This window comes from Eublepharis macularius, chromosome 9 (assembly GCF_028583425.1).
Source record: "Eublepharis macularius isolate TG4126 chromosome 9, MPM_Emac_v1.0, whole genome shotgun sequence".
In the NCBI taxonomy this organism is placed as follows: Eukaryota; Metazoa; Chordata; class Lepidosauria; order Squamata; family Eublepharidae; genus Eublepharis; species Eublepharis macularius.
In genome coordinates, this window is record NC_072798.1 from 9,976,589 (window position 1) to 9,997,051 (window position 20,463).

Sequence of the window (20,463 nt, forward strand, 5' to 3'; positions counted from 1 at the left end):
GCTGAGGGGGTGGCCAGTTGCTGCGCACTCCCTATCCTGCGGGGCAGGCGAATGGTACGGGCAGCCTCCCAGCCCTCCATGCCACTCACTTCCCCAGCAGGACAGGGAGCACATGGCAAGCTGGCTGCCTCCTCAGCCGGGCAGGCAAATGGCACTGAAGGCTGGGAGGCTGCCCACGCCATTCACCTGCCCCGCAGGACAGGGAGCACACAGCAAGTCAGCCACCCCCTCAGTGGGGCAGGCGAGTGGCACGGGTGGCCTCCAGCTCTCCGTGCCATTTGCTTGCCCAGCTGAGGGGACGGCCAGTTTGCCGCTTGCTCCCTGTCCTGCTAGGCAGGCAAATGGTGCGGGTGCCTGCTTAGCCGCCCGCACTGCCGCCCGCGCACTCCCGGTGGCTGGCAGCTGTGCCTGGCACCCCCTCTTTGGCAGCACCAGGGGCAGACTACCCCCACTGCCCCCCCTCAATCCAGGCCTGAGAAGCACCTACATCTCCCATCCAATTACTAAGACCAGGGTTGCAGGCAATGGCAAACCACCTCTGTTAGTCTCTCGCCATGAAAACTCCACCTGGTGTCGCCATACGGCAGATATGGCTTGAGGGCACCCTCTACTCTCCAGTCTTCGACAGATCTAACCCAAGGGGTTTGAACCTTGCCTCTCCCTCCCAATCATCCCTTCAGGCAAACTTCCTTCTACAAAATTGTATTCGTTTTTTTGTTGTTTGTTTATTTATGTCATTTATAGTCCGCCTTTCTCAGTGAGATTCAAGCGGATTACACAGTATGAGATTAGTACAATCCATATAATGTAGATTTCCATACAGTATCGAGGACATTTCCATAAACAATGCCATAGGGTAAATAGATGCAAGTTTAAAAAGACATAGCATTAGCAAGAATCCAATACAAAGTAGACGAAAATACTGAAAGAGGACAATGTCAAAGAAACAAATTGCTACCAAATTAGCTGGCTACTTCACCTACTGAGTTAAGAATTGATTCCATCCTGGTTCCAGGTGAGCTGGAGATCTTTACATGCCACGCAGGGAGTTCTTAAAAGCTCACCTCGGTGTGCCATTCTTGTTGTCTGTGGTACTTCTTTTATTCTAACAGGCCTTGGCCTGGAAATATGTGGTCTCAATGTTTTGATATGCCTTTCATGAATTTTCCCCATTTTTTAAAAAAATACTATTTGTAAATCCTTCCACAGAGAAACAGGCAAGTGAAACTCACTAAGGATTAGTCCTGAGTCCTGACAGTGTATTTTGCCGTGCAAAGGATCATCATGATTTCTAATGCTGACTGATGGTTAAATACATGGAAGCCTTCATGCTTTTTTTCGTAACACTGTTAGGACCAGGGAAAGGGGGCAATTTTTCAAACAGAGCAGCTTTTAATACATTTATGAAGGATTATAACAGACAAGAGCCAAGAATGCCAAATAAAAAACAAAACATCTCTTCTTGTTGTTAGCACTCAGCCAGTAGGGATACAGGTGTCAGTGGATAAGAGCGGCAGGACTCTAATCTGGAGAGCCAGGTTTAATTCCCCACTCCTCCAGGTGAATCCAGTGGGGTGACCTTGGGTCAGTCACAGCGTCTCGGAGCTCATTCAGCCCCACCCACCTAACAGCGTGAGTGTCATGAGGATAATAATAACACTGACTTGTTAACCTGAGTGTGGCACTAATCTGTCCTGAAGAGTGGTATATAAGCATAAGGTTATTATTATTATAGAGTCTGACCTGAACCATTTGGATTTGAGCCTCTTTATCAGGGTCTGTAGTGAAAGGTGTAAAAAATCAGGCAGAAAGCAGTCTATTTTCCATTTTGTTGGATCAAGTGAGATCATTTCCTTGAAATAGTTTGGTGCTAAGGTTCAGAATAGAGATGCGCACGAACAGAAAAAAACCCGAACATGATGTTCACTGTTCGTTGCCATCCATGAACAGGGACTCACGAACAACCACGAACATGGCCCTGTTCACGAACATGTTCATGGTTGGATGTTCGTGGGCACCAGCAAGCTCTCCTCCAGCCATCATCCAAGTCAAGATCCCTACTGCACCAGTCCCAGAAACCTGACCTGAGCAAGCACCAGGAAAGGTACCAATAATAAATAATAGCTTGGCCTAGAGCCTGGCAGCAGCCCTGGAACTTGAAGGGGTAGATCCCTATCCCACCACACACAAAGAAAATTCAAGCTCCAATGAACTCTTTCTATCAAAATGCCAACAACAACTGTCTCTCTGCTGTCTGCAAAGCCAGAGCTGGGAGCCCCCCTCGCCCCTGGTCTTTTCTCCCTTGTTGTAACAAATTTGGAGCTCCACACTTGAAAGGAAGACCTGCCTATCAAGCTAAATTCGGCTTGGATTGGTGTTTCCAGGGCAACAGCAGGAGTTCAGACAGAGTTCAGACAATCCCTGCCTAAGTTGCCAAGGGAATTGAGTGCCAGACTGTCTGGCTTGACAAACATCAAGACAAACAGCAACAAACGAGGCTTGCAATGACCACCTGTTCGTTTAGAATGGGGCCTCACAAACAGCTTGTTCGCAAACAGCAGATTGGGCTGTTTGTGGCTTTTTTTTTGTTCGTATTACTGTTTGTGCCCATCTCTAGTTCCGAATAAACACAACCAAAATGATTTCTTCCTGTTATGCGTAATTTACCTATGGAATGCATTGACACAAGAAGTGATGCAAGATGCTAGCTTAGGGGCCCACTGGATGGTACGCTGGAAGATTGGTGACCAGATCTTCTCAAAATAGTAAAGAGTCCAGTAGCACCTTTAAGACTAACCAACTTTATTGTAGCATAAGCTTTCGAGAACCACAGCTCTCTTTGTCAGATGCATCTGACAAAGGTGCTACTGGACTCTTTACTATTTTGTGTCTACAGACTAACACAGCTAACTCCTCTGGATCAGATCTTCTCAGGATTTTAAAAATACAAATAGAATTTCCATTTTTTAAAAAATAAAATTTCTACCCGGACTTTCTGCTCTCACAAAGGCTACCAAGGCAGTGGACATATTCAAACATACATAATAATGATAATTTAAAAATTCACATTTTAAAACTGTTAAAACCAACCCCCCAATGCATAATTAAAACAATTAAAATCAGATCTAACATACATACAAAAGCATAAAGAACAACAGTTTAAACATTGGACAGATTGGGAACACCAGATGAAACAAAGAAGTCTTCACCAGTATAGAAGATGGTAATGGAAGGGGACGGACTTATCTACCTCGGAACATTCTGCACTCAATCTGTATACAAAACTTATACCCAATAGGATTGTGCTATGCCTTGTGTGTGTTATCCCTTCCATCCATATGCAGTTTCACCATTCAAAACCTACCTCTCAAACCAGTTCAGATCTGGAGAGAAAAAAGACAAAAGATCTCAGCTTTTTCTATCTTCCTCTCCCTATTCTGGGTCAGTACCATGGAGAGGTCAGATTTGATTGGTATAACAATGTGGGTGCATGGGTTAAATTCCTACTTCCCAGTGCCATGGCCCTGAATTGGTTCAGATTTTTATGGCAGATTGTTGCTTTTAAGATTATACCCTGGAAAGTTCTGATCCTGGATCTCCCAGGATCTTGTCAATTTAGGCCCTTACATGTTTTTTTTTTAATTCATGGAGGATTGGTTGATCATTGACTCTCTCTAGCCATGCCAGGTTGCCACTAAGCCTCCAGCTTTTGATTCTCAAATACTGTTTTAAAAGAGGAAAGGAGGTTAACCTTTTAATGCTTGTGAGCGGGAGCTCCAGAAATCAATGTGTACATGAAGCTCCCTGCCTGCAATGGCTCCAATTAAGTTCAAAGGAGGAAGCTGATCCACATTAGAATTCACTTGTCCAAGAAGTTCTGCCACTTCCAATAACAATTAGAGAAAATATTCATCTTTTCCCAATCTTGTTGGTTCATTTTTTCCCTAGCAGATGTTGTTTTGGCATAATTTCGTTCTGGTTAAGTCTATTTTCTCCTTCAGAATTACACATATAAGTGATTCCAGCCAATCTGAGATATTATATTGAGAGCCAGTTTGAGATATTATATTGAGAGCCAGTTTGAGATATTATATTGAAAGCCAGTTTGGTGTAGTGGTTAAGAGGGTGGGACTCTAATCTGTAGAGCCACGTTTGATTCCCCACTCCTCCACTTGAAGGAATGGAGGACTTGAAGCCAGCTAGGTGACCTTGGGACAGTCACAGCTCTCTCAGCCCCACCCACTTCACAGGGTGATTGTCGTTAGGATAATAATAACACACTTTATAAACTGCTCTGAGTGGGCATTAAGGTGTCCTAAAGGTTGGTTTATAAATCAAATGTTGTTGTTGTTGCTGTTATTATTATAGTGATGGATAATGTCAGCGTGATTATATTTAGCCAACAAAACTTGACTATGTCAATGAGGGGAAATCTAGTCAATTCAGAGCGAGGGAAATTTTTCCTGGATAAGCTGTACAGGTGATCCTAGCCAATTAGGGACCACGTACTGAATGTGATGTCAGAAATTATGTAGCCAATTAGATTTGTGTGCATGCTGCTGTCAGAAAGGGGAGAAGAGGTGAATTGCAATTGCTGGGAAGAATTGAAAAGAGGTGGTGCTTTGTGACTGCCAAAAAGTGTACATAAAAAACAACGAGGACTTTAACTGAGCCCAATTTTTTACAGGAAAGCAACAGAACTGACTATGGAAACTATTGTTTTTTTTCTGTTGGGGATTGTGGCTTGTGAGTTGAAGGTGGAAACGTGTGTAGGTATTTATTCAGTAATCAATCATACAGAGAAAAGACTTCGAATTTCAGTTGGAAGTTTTTATTTTTATCCCCTTTTCCTTACTATTGGTCGTAAAAAAAAAAGGACCGGGGGCCGGGGGGGGGGACCTGCTATGAGGAAAGCAATACACGGCTGCCTGGTTCTCATCAAAAGCCGGCAATCACAGCTAAATCAGCATGCAAAATGCCACTCAACCTTGGGCCTTTATTAAAATTTGCTGGGACTCAATTTGAGATAGCGATCATTCTTATTAAAAAGCAAAATGTAAGATAGTTTTTTTTTATATAAATCTCTGGATGGAATGGAATTGTTAATCAGCATAGACTGATGTGATTTCTCTGTTGCAAATCCTGCCGAGGGCTCAGAACTGGCATATTACCATAATTCCTAGGCTACAGCTGGCAGCTCGGAAGGAAAGGGGGAAAAAAAATAAAGACCTAACAGAGTCTTTAAAATGCTTAAGCAGAGCTGGAAATCACAGCAAACAGCACAGGCGGAGAACAGCTACTCTTGGTATCAATGTTGTTTGTTTCTTGGCCCTGTCACCAATAGCAGTTCGGGTAAGGTGTGTCTGTACCTTAATGGTGACCAGAAAAAAAGAAGCACTTTACCTCAAGGTAATTGTGAAAGATAACTCATTGACACTTTCACACATACTATGCCAAAACTGGGTTGGGAAATTTCTGAAGATTTGGAAGCAGAGCCTGCAGAGAATGGTGGTTGGGGAGGGGAGGGACCTAAGCGGGGTATAATGCCATAAAGTCCACAATCCAAATAAGCCATTTTCTCCAGGGGAACTGATCTCTGTGTTCTGAAGATCAGTTGTAATTCCATGAGATCTCCTGGAGGTTGACAACTCTTTATGCCATATATTTGGTATAGAAAAGAGCAAGAGTTCAGTAGCACCTTTTAAGACTAACAAAATCTGTGGTAGTGTATGAGCTTTCATGAGTCATAGCTCTAATCTGAAGAAGTAAGCTTTGACTCACGAAAGCTCATACCTGCCACAAATTTTGTTAGTCTTAAGTAGAGATGGGCACGAACCAAAATATGTAAGCTTGCTCGGGGGGAGGGCAGAATACAAATACGATAAAATAAAAATAAAAAATAAAAAATATGAACCAAAATTAAGCACGAACCAGGCCATTTCGTGGTTTGTGAACCGCAGTTCGTCCGATCTAATTTCTGACAAACTGCCACAAACTTTAGGCTGGTTCATTTGGTTCGTTTTTTGGTTAGTGACTGCAGACAGCCTGGTGCCAATCAATCAGTGTCCTAGGCAACAGGGGATGGACTTCCTGCAGACCTTCTGCTGACTCAGAAGTGACCTTCTGCTGGCCCGCAAGTGACCTTCTGCTGGCCTGGAAGTGATGGTTTTCTGACCCCGATTGTGACATTTTCACGAACCAAATGAACTGGTTTGCGAACCAGGGGCAGGTTCGTGAAAGTTCATGGTTCGTGATTCATGAAATTTGACAAACCACGAACCACATGGTTCGTTTTTTTTTCCAGTTCATGCCCATCTCTAGTCTTAAGAGGTGCTAGTAACTCTTGCTCTTTTCTGTTGCTACAGACAGACTAGCACAATTAACAATCTTGATCTATATTTGGTATAGATATTACTATGACATTGTACCTCCCCCGCACTGACGTGCCTCTCCTTCTGATTATATGATTCAGAAGGAGGCTGAAGGTAGCTGCTTAAGGTCCCTCTCCTCCAAAACCCCACCCTCCTCAGGCTCCACCCCCAAACATTCAAGAATTTCCCAACCCACAGTTGACAACCCAAATCTACTCTGTCTGGCAGCAGCTCCTGGGTGTCTCAAGCTGAGGTATTTACATCACATGCTACCTGGTCCTTTGAACCAAAGATGCCAGCACTTGAACTAGGCACTTTTATCATACAAAACAGATGTTGTTCCACTGAGCCATGCCCCGCCCAGGTGAGTACAGTTCCTTGCTCATCTTTTGCATCAAAGCTTTGCTTCTGAGAACTATCCATGGACACAGAACATGCTCCAGGGTCCTCACAAGGGAGGGGCATGTCAAATCTGGAAGGGAAAGTCTTCATTCTGAACACCCGTCCTTTATGTCTTACACACTTTATGTCTTCCATTCATGATGTTGGGGGTGTGATATTTCACCTCAAAAGGGGGAGGGATTTGGATCAGGGCTGCGACAATGGTTGGAGGGGGGAGCTTTAACCCTACTACATTTAACTGAAATGGGCCCCTCAGCTACTTTGAGACCTGGTAGCTGTCTAGAATGCCTGTAGGGACGGAAAGTTGAGATAGGGCTGTGCCAAACAAGCAAAGAGAGCCAGTTCGGTGTAGTGGTTAAGAGCAGCAGGACTGTAATCTGGAGAACCGGGTTTGATTCCCCACTCCTTCGCTTGAAGCCAGCTGAGAGACCTGGGGTCAGTCACAGCTCTCTCAGAACTCTCTCAGCCCCACCCACCTCACAGAGGGATTACTGTTGTGCAGATAATAACAACACACACTGCAAATGGGTCTGAGTGGGCATAAAGTTGTCCTGAAGGGCAATATATAAATCAACTGTTATTACTATCTACCTAAAATCTCTCTCTGTAAATATAGGTCGATAAAATTTAGATAATTTATCCATCTCTCTATTTTATCTTACAACTTACACACCTCATTTACCCATAGGAAAGGGACTAAACTATACGAGATGTTGGACATGTAACATTTCACCTCAAAATGGTGGGGGGATTTAGATTAGGGTTTAACTCTTGTCTCTACTATGTTTACCTGAAACGGGTCCCTCAGCGACTTTTAGACCCAGTAGCTGCCTAGAATGCCTGTAGGAAAGGTGAGATAGGGTTGTACCAAACAAGCAAATAAATAAGGCAGGTTCCTAGGGTTACCAGACTTCAAGTGAGGTCTGGAGATCTCTCAAAATTACAACAGATCTCCAGACTAAAGAGATCAGTTCCCCAGAGAAAATGGCTGCTTGGGAGGTAAACTTAGGGGTGTGACATTCCACTGACGTCCCTCCCCTGCCCAAACCCCGTCCTCTCTGGGCTCCACCCCCAAATCTTCAGGAGTTTCTCAACCCAGAGTTGGGAACCCTATGCTATGCCTGCCCTTCCTCCCCCGCCCATTGGGCTAAAAGCAACCTGGGAGGAAGATAGGCAGTTCCAGTCAGGGGAACAGCACAGAGTGGAGAATTGACCACATAGCATCCTTCTCCCCCGTTGCTGCTTTGGAGGGCTACTTGGCACCTAAGGGTTATCTAATCACAGATCTCCAAGGTCAAATGTAGTTCAGTCCAGAATGACATACAGAGAAGAGGCCAGAAACATTTTAGAAGGCCAGCAATATCCTTTGCTTAAATAAATGCCTAGCCATTGTGCTTTCCAAGAAAACATTACATTAAAAGTCAGTTCACTCTTTATACTGCACCAATGGTACAATGGTGTTTGGCTATTCCTTGCTGTAGTTTTACATAGGGCCACCACGTCCCTAGTGGGAATTGGGGAATTCCTTGCCCTGAGTTCTTGTTTTTTTAAACAAAAGTGCTGTTGCTAGCATGACATCTTCACTTCTGGGAAAACTAGGAAGTGATGACAAGTAATTCTGGGAATCACTGGAAACTGTATGGTTTTCCCTGGAAGTGATGTCACACTTGCGATGGCACCACCCACCATATCCCCGCCCCCAACCCTACCACTAGTTGTGAAATTTGGCTTGGCCTGGCAACCTAGTTCTGTGTAAAGGGAAGAAACCTATTGCTCAACATGTGGGGTCTTCAGGGACGTATGATTGCCAATGATTACCTGATGCATATATGTTGCCTATAGAGAACGCTAGTTTTACAGTTAGTTTAGACTGCACAAAGGTGTGTGCATGTGTGGATTGGCCCTATATACTCTGCCTTGTTGCCTGTCTTCAGAAGAATGTTGCATATGAATTTCAAGGACTGTCTCCAATTTTATACCAGTAGTCCACCAAAGAGGTACAATAATATTCCACACCCCATTTATTCTGAAACTGAAATGGAATTGGCACAGGTTCAAATATTGCCATTGAACTTTATGTATTTATTTGCATTTCTTAAAATGTTCAGATTACAATTTTGGGTATTGTACTGAAAAACTAACACATCAATCCAGCAAGATCATTAGGTGAAAACAGTGCAGGGCCGATTCCAGACGGCCCTCCCCATCCCGAAACGTCACGCGTCATTGCGCGGAAAACACGAAATATCGCGTTTTCCGCGCAATGACGCGTGACATTTCGGGATGGGGAGGGCTGTCTGGAATCGGCCCAGGTTTCATTGTGGAACTAAATAGCGATCTGCCTTCGCATGGCAATGCTTATCACCCCTTGGCTTGATATCTTCAAAACAAACAAAACAAATCATAAAGAAAACCAGATACAGTTGGGGAATTCTGCACATTGGTGTTACCCACAGCATGCATTTTGTAACTCTAGACATTACCAAAGAGCTGGGAAGGCGAGAACAGAAAGGGTTCAGAGGGTACCATGATCTCTTTTCTCCTGCCACCGCACTGGGCATTTGCAGGCAGCTGGAGGCATTCCCTCTATCTTCCAGAGACCTGGGTACTTTGCCATAACTGCTGTGGACTTTTTCATGTCATCGGACTTTGTAATTGAGATTGTGTTCCTTCTTCACAATCCTGTTAAAAGCAGAGGCAATCAGAACTGTTTTTGTGTGGAATCCTATGCCTCTCAGTTAGGGTTGCCAAGTCCCCTTACCCTCCCAGTGGGAGTGAGGGACTTGTCACTTACCTTGGGTGACTCTCCCACATGAAGCAGCAGGTGCGCTCCCACTGGACGTGATGACATCACTTAAGGAAGTGATGTAATAGTGCACGGCCATTTTGAGTCCCTTTGAAGTGCAGGAGCATGCCCGCCACTGGGTGTGATGATGTGAGTTCCTTAAGTGATGTCATGGCATCCAGTGGGAGCACACCCAGTGTGCACTGGCACAGAAGGCTTTTTGCCCCCTTGTGCCCATTCCATGGGACCTTTCCCAGCCACTGCCCAGGTGAGTGGTGGCAGGGGACAGAGGCTGGGACCAGGGGACCCCCCCCCCCTCATTGGGGTACCTGACAGCCCTCCTCTCAATACCAGTTGTGATATTACCTTCTTGCCTTGTTCGTGGGCTAGATGAATCTTTGCTCTGGTCCAGCAGACTTCTTGTTCAATATTTCAAATATACCATAATTCATTTTTCACCAGTTAAGACAGTGGTTGCTTTCACACAACTTTACCCTCGCGCGAAATCACGCAAAACTCACAGCATGCGAGCAACTTCGTGGCATGATTTCTGGCATCATCACACCATGAAACAGAATCATGATGGGGTAACATCAGAAATCACACCACGAAGACGCCCTCTTTCTGTGAGTTTTGCACAATTTTGTGTGAGAGTAAAGGCACCAGTATTAAAAGTTTGATTTTTTTCTAGTGTTTATATATACACAGTGCAATCCTATGCAGAGTTACTCCAGTCTAAGCCCATTGAAGTCAATGGCCTTAGACTGGAGTAACTGTCCATAGGATTGCACTGTTAGATAATTTATAGTCCTCTCTCCCAGACAGCAGTGTTGTGGTGGCCAACAAAAGAGAGCAAGTACAAACTTAAGGTAATGCATTAATAAAACAGGTTTGAATTCAGTAAAATACAGCAGTAAAACCATCCCAATGCATGTGTTAAAACCAGTTGTTAATAAAAATGGTAGAATAAACCAGTCATAGACATAAAAGCCAGCCATAAAAACATGAGAAGGCAGAGGAAAACCGCCTAAGATCAATAAAACAGCCAAAGATGGGAGACCATTATAAGTTCTGTGTTTTCATTATACCACTGTGTTATATAACTACACTGTCTGATTTTGATGATCTTATATTTTGCATCACCGGAAAAATAAAGACATCATTATGCTATATACAATAAGACCTGTTCTGTTTAATACTCTCGTCATGTAGGCCTCCAACTAGACATGAAGCGAAAATGTCTGACTGCAGTGAAAATAACACTTATGGGTGGAATCCCTTTTTATTCCTCTCTAACTTCTAGTAGAATTTGCTCATATTCAGGCATCTAGCGATTCCATATTTCCCTTCTCCTTCCAATGGCCGCCAATGACGGACAGCAGTGGATGAACACAAAACATTGTGATGGTAGGTAGAGAAAATGTGACATGAACAATAAAGAGCCTATTGGCAGAGACAGGATTTGGACTGGGACCGAAATCTCACAGGCCCAGCTCTGTCCACCAGAACAAGCTGACCTCTACCTTCTCAGACCTCACTAGATTCTGTTATTATGGAAAATATTGTTGGTGAACCCAAGTCCATCCATCTCCTAGGCCCAGTGGACCCCTTCCCAAAGTCTTATGAAAAAGTGCTCCATTGTTTTTAGTGCCCACACCAGGTATCAAGTATTCTGTAGTCGCAGAATATCATGTGGGTCAACTAGCTTTATAAAGGTATAAGCATACAAAACTTATGAGGCAGTGTAAATGTGAGCAAAACACACTTTGGCTCACAGTCATGCTGTCTCATAGGTTTTGTATGCTTGAAACTTCATAAAGCTACTTTCTGGTAGATACTGTATGCAGCTTTGAGATGTCAAGAGGAAGGTGGCAGTTCTCTACAGAGGAATTTCAAAGGGAGATTAGAAAGAGAGCCTGCTGAATTGCAACTGATAATGAAATTAAAGACAATGCATCCACCTGGATTGAATTGAGACCTAGGCTCCCTGTCTCATTACCGCTGCTGATTTCCCCACACCTACCACCCCTCTGCATATCCTACCTAGTCCAATCATGCATAGAATCATAGAATCATAGAGTTGGAAGGGTCCATACAGACCATCTAGTCCAACCCCCTGCCCACTGCAGGATCAGCCTAAAGCATCTCTGAGAAGTATTCATCCAGCCTCTTCTTGAAAACTGCCAGTGAGGGGGAGCTCACCACCTCCCTAGGCAGCTATATGGCTGCTATTGTCATTCACTGGCTATTGTCATTTACCAGCTATTGTCATTCAGCATTCACTCTCCAAGATATAAGAACAGACGGATTCACATTCTAGCTGTATCTGAAGAAGTGAGCTGTGACTGACAAAAGCTCACAAATTTTGTTAGTCTTATAGGTGCCACTGAACTCTTGCTCTTTTCTACTGCTACAGACAGACTAACATGGCTACTCATCTTGAACATGAAGGTACTGTAAGCCCATTGCGTAAGGAAGAACAGGACTGCAGCAACAAGCTCTGCCCCCATATGTGTCACTGGGACATATGTGGGCTGCATTCACACATTGCTGGATATTGCACTATATCAGTCATTCACAACTGGATCATCTTACCCATACATAGGTCATTTCATAAAAAAAGAGCTGCAGGAATTCATTAGCATAACTCATTAGCATAACTTATTAGCATATGCCATGCCCTTTGACATCACCAGAAGTGTGTCATTGGCATAACCGATTTGCATATGCCACACCCCCTGACATCACCTATCCTGGCTGTTTTGGACCCAATCCTGGCCATTCAGGGCCGAAATTGGGCCCAAAATGGAAAAAAGGGGCTGAAAATAGCCGAAAAGTGGCCACTAATGGTCAGGATCGGGCCACTGCTGAGCGAGAGAGTGATCCACCACCCATCAGAGGCCCAATCTGAGCCGTTTTGGCCACAATACAGGCCAAAACAGGCCCAAATGGCCGAGAGTCAGGTGGGCGGGGCCACCTAACATGTGACTTCTTTGGGGAACTGCCAGAACTTCATTCTGGCACGTTCCCCCTCAAAATGAGCCCTGCCCGTGCAGGAAAATCTAGTTGAAAATAATCGTTATAGAGGAAAGACAGCACATGTGTTGTGCCGGTCGTAAAGACTTACTGCAGAAGGGATATTGCCAACCCCAACCAACCCACCCAGAGCCAGAAACTAAAGTCTCTTTGGTTGAATTAAAGAAAGACATAAACCAAGAGATCACAGTATTGACTGGTGAGTGAATGTTCCCTCTAGCTGTCAACACTTACAGGGCCCAGGCTTCTGAATTCAAGGGAAAATCAGAAGTTTGTTTACGTATCCCAAGTCCAATATGAAAATCTTGTTTTCTCATCCAAGAACCACTCAGTGTTTTGGCTTAAAAACTTTTAAATTACTAAACATGAGAAAAAAGAAGATGAAAGAATATTAAAGATACGGAAATCACACAGTCCTCACTGGATTCTGTTCTGAGAAGATCGCCCATCACAGGGTGCTGCTGAGAACCTATTCATTTCGGCTAAATTATATATTTCTCATCATACTAAAAGATGACTCCTACATAGCGTAGATATGATTCTATAGCAAGACTGTGAAGGCTAAGGAAGGTCTAGTTACCGATTGCTGCGTCAGCATTCTTTAGCCTGGGCTTGATGCAAGTTATTTCAATTGTTATCAGAGAATAAGAAGCAACTTCACTAGTTATCAAAGCCGGTTGATGCTAGCCGTATAACTTTCTCAAGGACACTAACTGTGCACTGGGGCAGTGAGGAAAAAAAGTCTGATAAGCAATTTCAATGAGCCATCAAGCTAACTTATACTGAATAAAGAATCTAAGCTTACGAGAATAAATACATTCTGTGTAACATATATGCTTTACATTAAATTCCATGACAGCGTGGATGCAACCATATAGACCCTGAACTCATACAAGTGTACATGTGTAGGGTTCACTCCATGCAGTTACCCTAGAATAAGCAGAGGCTGCAATTCTTCCCTTTTAGTTTTTTATTTGCAACATTTGTAGTTTGCCTTTCTTATTGAGACTCAAGGCAGGTTGCATAGTGTGAGATTAGTACAGTCAATATCAAGGACGTTTCCATAAACAATGCCATAGCAAGTTTACAAAGTCCCCTGTGCAAGCACTGAGTCATTACTGACCCATGGGGGGACATCACACCATGACATTTTCTTGGCAGACTTTTTACAGGGTGATTTGCCATTGCCTTCCCCAGTCATCTACACTCCCCCACCCCCCAGGAAACTGGGTACTCATTTTACCAACCTCAGAAGGATGGAAGGCTGAGTCAACCTTGAGCCAGCTACCTGAACCCAACTTCCGCCGGGATCGAACTCAGGTCGTGAGCAGAGCTTGGGCTACAGTACTGCCGCTTACCACTCTGCCATGGGGCTCATTATGAAAAATCCAATACAGAGTTGAAGAAATGCTGAAACAGAACATAAGCAACTCTAGGGCTGACATTAGACCACATGAAGCACAGGTAGCTCATAGGAGCACATATTGAAGACAACAGGTAGCATGTAAGGCAACATAGTGGTGAAGTCTATGGTCCTTAACTCATTAGTGAAACATATAAGACCCCCTCCCTACAATACAGCCCTTCTATCCGAGTAAAAAAGCCTTTTTGAATAATTTGGTTTTGCATCATTTGTGGAAAGCCAGGAGGGTGGGGGCTCTCTTTAACTCCTCAGGCAGGCCACTCCACAGGATAGGGGCCACCACGGAGAATGCCCATGTATGGGCAGCTGTTTATTTCGCCCATGTGTAGGGTGGCACCTGCAGGAGTCCCTGTTTAGATGAGTGAAACTCATCACTTCATGTCCATTCATCGTGTTCACAGGTCTCCTGATATGGTAAAAGACTTCCTACCCTGGACCCTCCAGGCCTCCATTGCAGCTCAAAAGATCAGCGAGAGGAAAGGGGGGTGAGTAGGTACCATGCCAATATGCAACATCACTTCCAGCACAAAACAGAGTGACATCAGTGGGTCAGCATGACTTTCTAGGATTCACCCAAACTCTATGATTTAGTAATAGAGTTTGGGTGAATCCTACAGTGCTGTGCCAACAAGGTATAAATAAAAGATGACATCACTTCCCGTTTTGCACTGAAAGTGACATCATGAGTTGGTATGGCACTGAATCACTTGTCTGTATCCCCTGCTATTTCCTGCTGTGTGCTAATGCTGAGTTGGCAAGTCTGTTCATTCATTCTCTGTTTCAAACATCTATTTTAAAAGGATTACTATTTAAGACACTGTTTCATACTTTTAGAGAGACTGCAATATCATTGACCTAACAAGCTTTGTTCAAATCCTTACCTTGCCGTGAAACTCTCTTGGTGACCTTTGACGGCTCATGTACTTTCGGCAAAACTTACCCCATAGGATTGTTTTAAGGATCAAAATGGGGGAAGGGAGAGCCATGTACATGTTTCTCAGCTCCTTGAAGGAAGGACGAGATCAAAGTGTGATAGATCATGGAGATACCATGTGCGGTTGCTGATCCAGCAAGAGAAGCACGAGCGGAACCCATCTTATTTTTGCAAAGATTGGACTGTCTGGGGGTAAACTGGGCACAAATCAGGAATGGTGAACCTGAGAATCAATGCCGTAGAGCGGAGGAAGCAACAGCCACCAGTGACTTGCTCTGGAGTAATCCACGCTGGAGCTTGACATGGGGTTGACTTGTCCATACCACATTTGTTCTTTCCATTTAAAAACTGTTCATTGTTGTGTGTGTTATTGGAGAAACTCCACGTCTCAGCTGCGCAAGCCGGACTTGGCTTTGCTGCAGCTGCTTCACGCGAAATGTCGGTAGTATTTGTCAGCCGAAGCAGTGTCTCGAGGCTGCTTCGGAGAGATACAAGGAGGCAACTGATAAGAAGAGCATCAGAAGGGCAGTTAATTGCCTCCAGTCTCTCGGTGCCGGGGAATATTTAAAATCTATGGGATTAAAGGCAGATTAAAAACTGTGGAAGCAGGGGCCCAATAGCGCTGAAAGATCGTAATCAGGAAGGGTAATGGCAGAGCAAAAATGAATGTGGCAAATAAAATGATAGATAGGAAATTCAGATCTGCTTCTAATGCTCTGGGTTCCATCTTGTAAGCACAATTCATCTACGTGTAAATCATTTTTTTGGCTTCAAGCTTATCAGCCAATCAGTGAATTAAAAATGCTCTTTCCTCGGAGGATTAAAGAGGTTGATTGAAGTCAGTGTGAAAACTGGCTAATAAGTCTGGAAATGTCAGGAGGGTGCTTCAGAGGAACTCGCCGCACGTTTCTCTCCCCCTCCCACCGTCCCTTCCTCTAGCAAGGCTGCGAAGCAGGAAGTTTGAGAAAGCCACTGGCTCAGCTGCCTTGAGAAAACTGCCCGCCTTTGAGCCATGCTTTTATGTAATAGTTTACATCTAATAAATGTATCTTTTTAACATACAACATTGACATGCCACCATGTTATAAGGATTAAATAACTTCCATATCAATGGGAAACCTAACACTGGTTATAGATCCGGAGGAGGTAGCCGTGTTAGTCTGTAGTAGCAAAATCAAAAAGAGTCCAGTAGCACCTTTAAGACTAACCAATTTTATTGTAGCATAAGCTTTCGAGAATCAAGTTCTCTTCATCAGATGCATGATCCGAACTGGTCAAATACAGAAGAGGAGGGATGACAAATGAATACGGCAAACTGACTGCACACCAAAAGGAGATGTTTACATTTCCAAGCAAAGGAATGTTTTGACTGCCTCCACGCTAATTGCATTCTGTCTCCTTGTGATATATGTCCCCTTCTTTCTCCCCTCTCATCCCTCCTCTTCTGTATTTGACCAGTTCGGATCATGCATCTGATGAAGAGAACTTGATTCTCGAAAGCTTATGCTACAATAAAATTGGATAGTCTTAAAGGTGCTACTGGACTCTTTTTGATTTTTCTAACACTGGTTGTGCACAGAGTCTGAGATACCTTTTTGCATGCATAGGTTGTTGTCCAACAGGGAACAGGGTTGACTTCAAGGGTGAAACACACTTGCATCCCCTTTCCCCCCCTGTCCAGCTCATATTTTATTTTATTTTTCTTCATTTATACTGCATTTTTCTCCCCAGAGGGGACCTAGAGTGGCTTATAACATTTCCCCCTTCTCTATTTTATCCTCACAGCAACCCTGTGAGGAAGGTTAGGTTGAGTGTGCATGACCGGCCAAGGCCATCAAAGGAGTTAGCCGGGTTAGTCTGTAGTAGCAAAATAGTAAAGAATCCAGTAGCACCTTTAAGACTAACCAACTTCATTGTAGCATAAGCTTTCAAGAGCCACCGCTCTCTTTGTCAGATGCATCTGATGAAGAGAGCTGTGGCTATCGAAAGCTTATGCTACAATAAAGTTGGTCAGTCTTAAAGGTGCTACTGGATTCTTTACTATCAAGGTTACTTAAGCAAACTTGCATGGCAGATTGGGGATTTGAACCCATGTTTTCCAACTTCTACCCTGACCTGGATAGCTCAGAAGAGCCTGATCTCATCAGATCTTAGAAGCTAAGCAGGGTTGGCCTTGGCTAATAATTGGATGGGAGACCTCCAACAAAGACCAGGGCCGCAGCGGCAGCCAATGGCAAACCTCCTCTGTTAGTCTTTTGCCATGAAAACTCCAATAGGGGTTGCCATAATTCGACTAAATGGCATGATTTCATTCATTTTTTAAACAAACTCTAATCTGACACTCGGTATGATATTGGGGTTGCATTCAGACATCTTGGTAAGCCCCCATTTCATAGAATCATAGAGTTGGAAGGGTCAATAAAGACCATCTAGTCCAACCCCCTGCCCAGTGCAGGATCAGCCTAAAACATCTCTGACAAATATTCATCCAGCCTCTTCTTCAAAACTGCCAGTGAAGGGGAGCTCACCACCACCCTAGGCAGCTGATTCCACCTTTGAACTACTCTGACCATGAAAAAGTTCTTCCTAATATCCAGCCGGTATCTTTGTGCATGTAATTTAAGTCCATTGTTTCGGGTCCTACCCTCTGCTGCCAACCGGAACAGCTCCTTGCCCTCCTCCAAATGACAGCCTTTCAAATATTTAAAGAGATCAATCATGTCCCCCCTCAACCTCCTCTTCTCCAAACTAAACATTCCCAAGCCCCTCAGCCTTTCCTTTTAGGGCTCAGTCTCCAGACCCCCGATCATCCTTGTCGCTCTCCTCTGCACTCTCTCAATTTTGTCTGCTTCCTTTTTGAAGTGAGGCCTCCAGAACTGCACACAATACTCCAGGTGTGGCCTGACCAAGGCAGTATAGAGAGGGGCTATGACCTCCTGCGATTTCGACGCTATGGCCCCTTTGATACAACCCAAGATTGAATTGGCCTTTTTTGCCACCACATCACACTGACTGCTCATATTTAGTTTACAGTCCACTCTTACCCCAAGATCTCTTTTACATATACTACTGCCCAGAAGTGTATCCCCCATCCAGTATTTGTGCTTCCCATTTTTGTGGCCCAGATGTCATAATGTGCACTTGTCTTTGTTGAATTGCATCCTATTCACAGCTGGCCACTTCTCCAGAGTATTCATGATTGCTATGATAAACTGTGATAAACTATTTGCTTATCATAGTTTGCTATGATAAACTATTTCTTAGTAATAGTGGGTCGCTTAGAAGGGTCTCCAGATAGAAAATGGGAGGTATAGCTTTTTTTTACTGATACCTGTACCAGTTCATACTGACATACCCTTTTTGGAAAACATATAGGCACTTTTTTGGATAGCCTGTATGTTTCATCCAATGGGGAAAGTAATCGTTTCATTGGAGCACTTCACAATGGGGCCCAGGTGGAAAGAGTTACCCCCTCACACATGTCGTGGTCTTGATCCAAATTAAGCGTTTGGCATGGCTATTTGCAAAGGAAAAACTATAGGAAGTTTTAGCATCAAATCTTGTTAGGCCTGAGGGAAGTTCGGGGGGCAAACAAGGTAGGTTTACTTTCTTATTTATACAATTTATTCCCTAAGTTTCTACTGAAGTTAAGGTTGCCATCTCTGGGAAATTTCTTGGAGATTTGGAGGTAGAGCCAAAGGAAGGTGGGGTTTGGGAATGGGTGGAACTCAGCAGGTTATAATGGCATAGAATCCACCCTCTAAAGCAGCCATTTTCTCCAGGGGAACTGATCCCTGTTGGCTGGACATCAGTTGTAATTCCAAGCCCCACCCAGAAATTGGCAACCCAAACTGATGAATCTCCAAAGTGGCTGACATCTATTAGCATTACAATACACTTAAATTTAAAAAGAAAACAATAAAACTATCCAATCAATCATGTACAATGCAGGTGATGATATTTGTTCTACTATCTCAGCAGCTGGTGCCATTTCCTCCAGGTTATCAAATCAGACCTTTGATCAACCAAAGCAGACAACATGTCTCCAAAGCTTCTGTCTTCCATCTCACAAGAGTAAATTAATTATCTGAAAGAAAGGATCCATTTTAAAGGGCCCCAGAAGTATGTAATACTCCAAAATAGAGATGGGCACAAACCAGGAAAAAACCAAACCATGCAGTTTCTGGTTTGTCGCGTTTCATGAACCACAAACTTTTACAAACTTGACCTGGTTCACAAACCAGTTCATTTGGTTCATGAAAACGTCACTTCCGGGGCAGCAGAAAGCCCATTCTCCCTGTTGCCTAGGAAACTGATTGATTGGCACCAGGCTGTCTGCAGTGACGAACAAAAAACAAACCAAATGAACTGGCCTAAGAGTTTGTGGCGGTTCGTCAGAAATGGGCTCTGATGAACCACCGGTTCATGAACCATGAACTGGCCCGGTTCGTGACGAATTTTGGTTCATATTTTGGTTCGTGCCCACCTCTACTCCAAAGTATAACAAAACCAGACAGGTCCTTATCTCAAGGAATTTTATCAGCAACATTTCAGTAGACAGCACAGGTGGGGAAGAAAAGGATTCGACAAAGAAACAAGAGGGCCTCATGTCAGCCCCTCCCCATTTTATCATCAGCATCATGATCTTACTCGGACTACGTTTCCCTGCAGATGGCTCCTGAGTATACCGTTAAGCTGGTTCCACCACAGACATTCACTTGATTTTGTATTTTCTAATCACTGCCACCACCCCTTCCCAAATCCTTCCAGCAAACCAACAAAATAGTTTCCTTCGACAGTCACCCTACGAAACCTCCAGAAGATAATTCTGATTCCACGTGAGTAATTTTGCTTTAATGCAGTTTTCAGGTTGAGTGACCAAGCGTGGCACCGTCAAGAAATGCAATGCATTATTAACATTGGGAGAATCCAGCGCGACACAGACACAATTTCACTCTTGGCCTTTATGGCCCGTGCTACAACTCGCAGGGCACGAGGCACGGCTTGTTTGCTCGAGTCATTCAGAGCTGCTGAATTTCTCTCAGGAGTCATCTCACCCTATTGATCAAGTAAACATCAGTAAACATCAGTCTGTCTGTCTGTCTTTCCGTCTGTCTATCCCAGGATTAAACCTGGGACCTTCTGAATGTCTAGCAGATGCTTGGGCCACAGCTCTTGCCCTGCTATCAGATACTGCCATCTATCTATCTATCTATCTATCTATCTATCTATCTATCTATCTATCTATCTATCTATCTATCTATCTATCTATCTATCTATCTATCTATCTATCTATCTATCTATCTATCTATCTATCTATCTATCTATCTATCTATCTATCTATCTATCTATCTATACCCAGCCTTTCTCTCCCATGAAGATCCAAAGCGGCTTGCACCATTCTTCTCTCTTCCAGTTTACCTTCACAACAACCTTGTGAGGTAGGCTAGGGTGTGTGTGTGTGAGAGTGACTGGGTCAAATTCATCCAACAAGTTTCCATGGCGGAGTGGG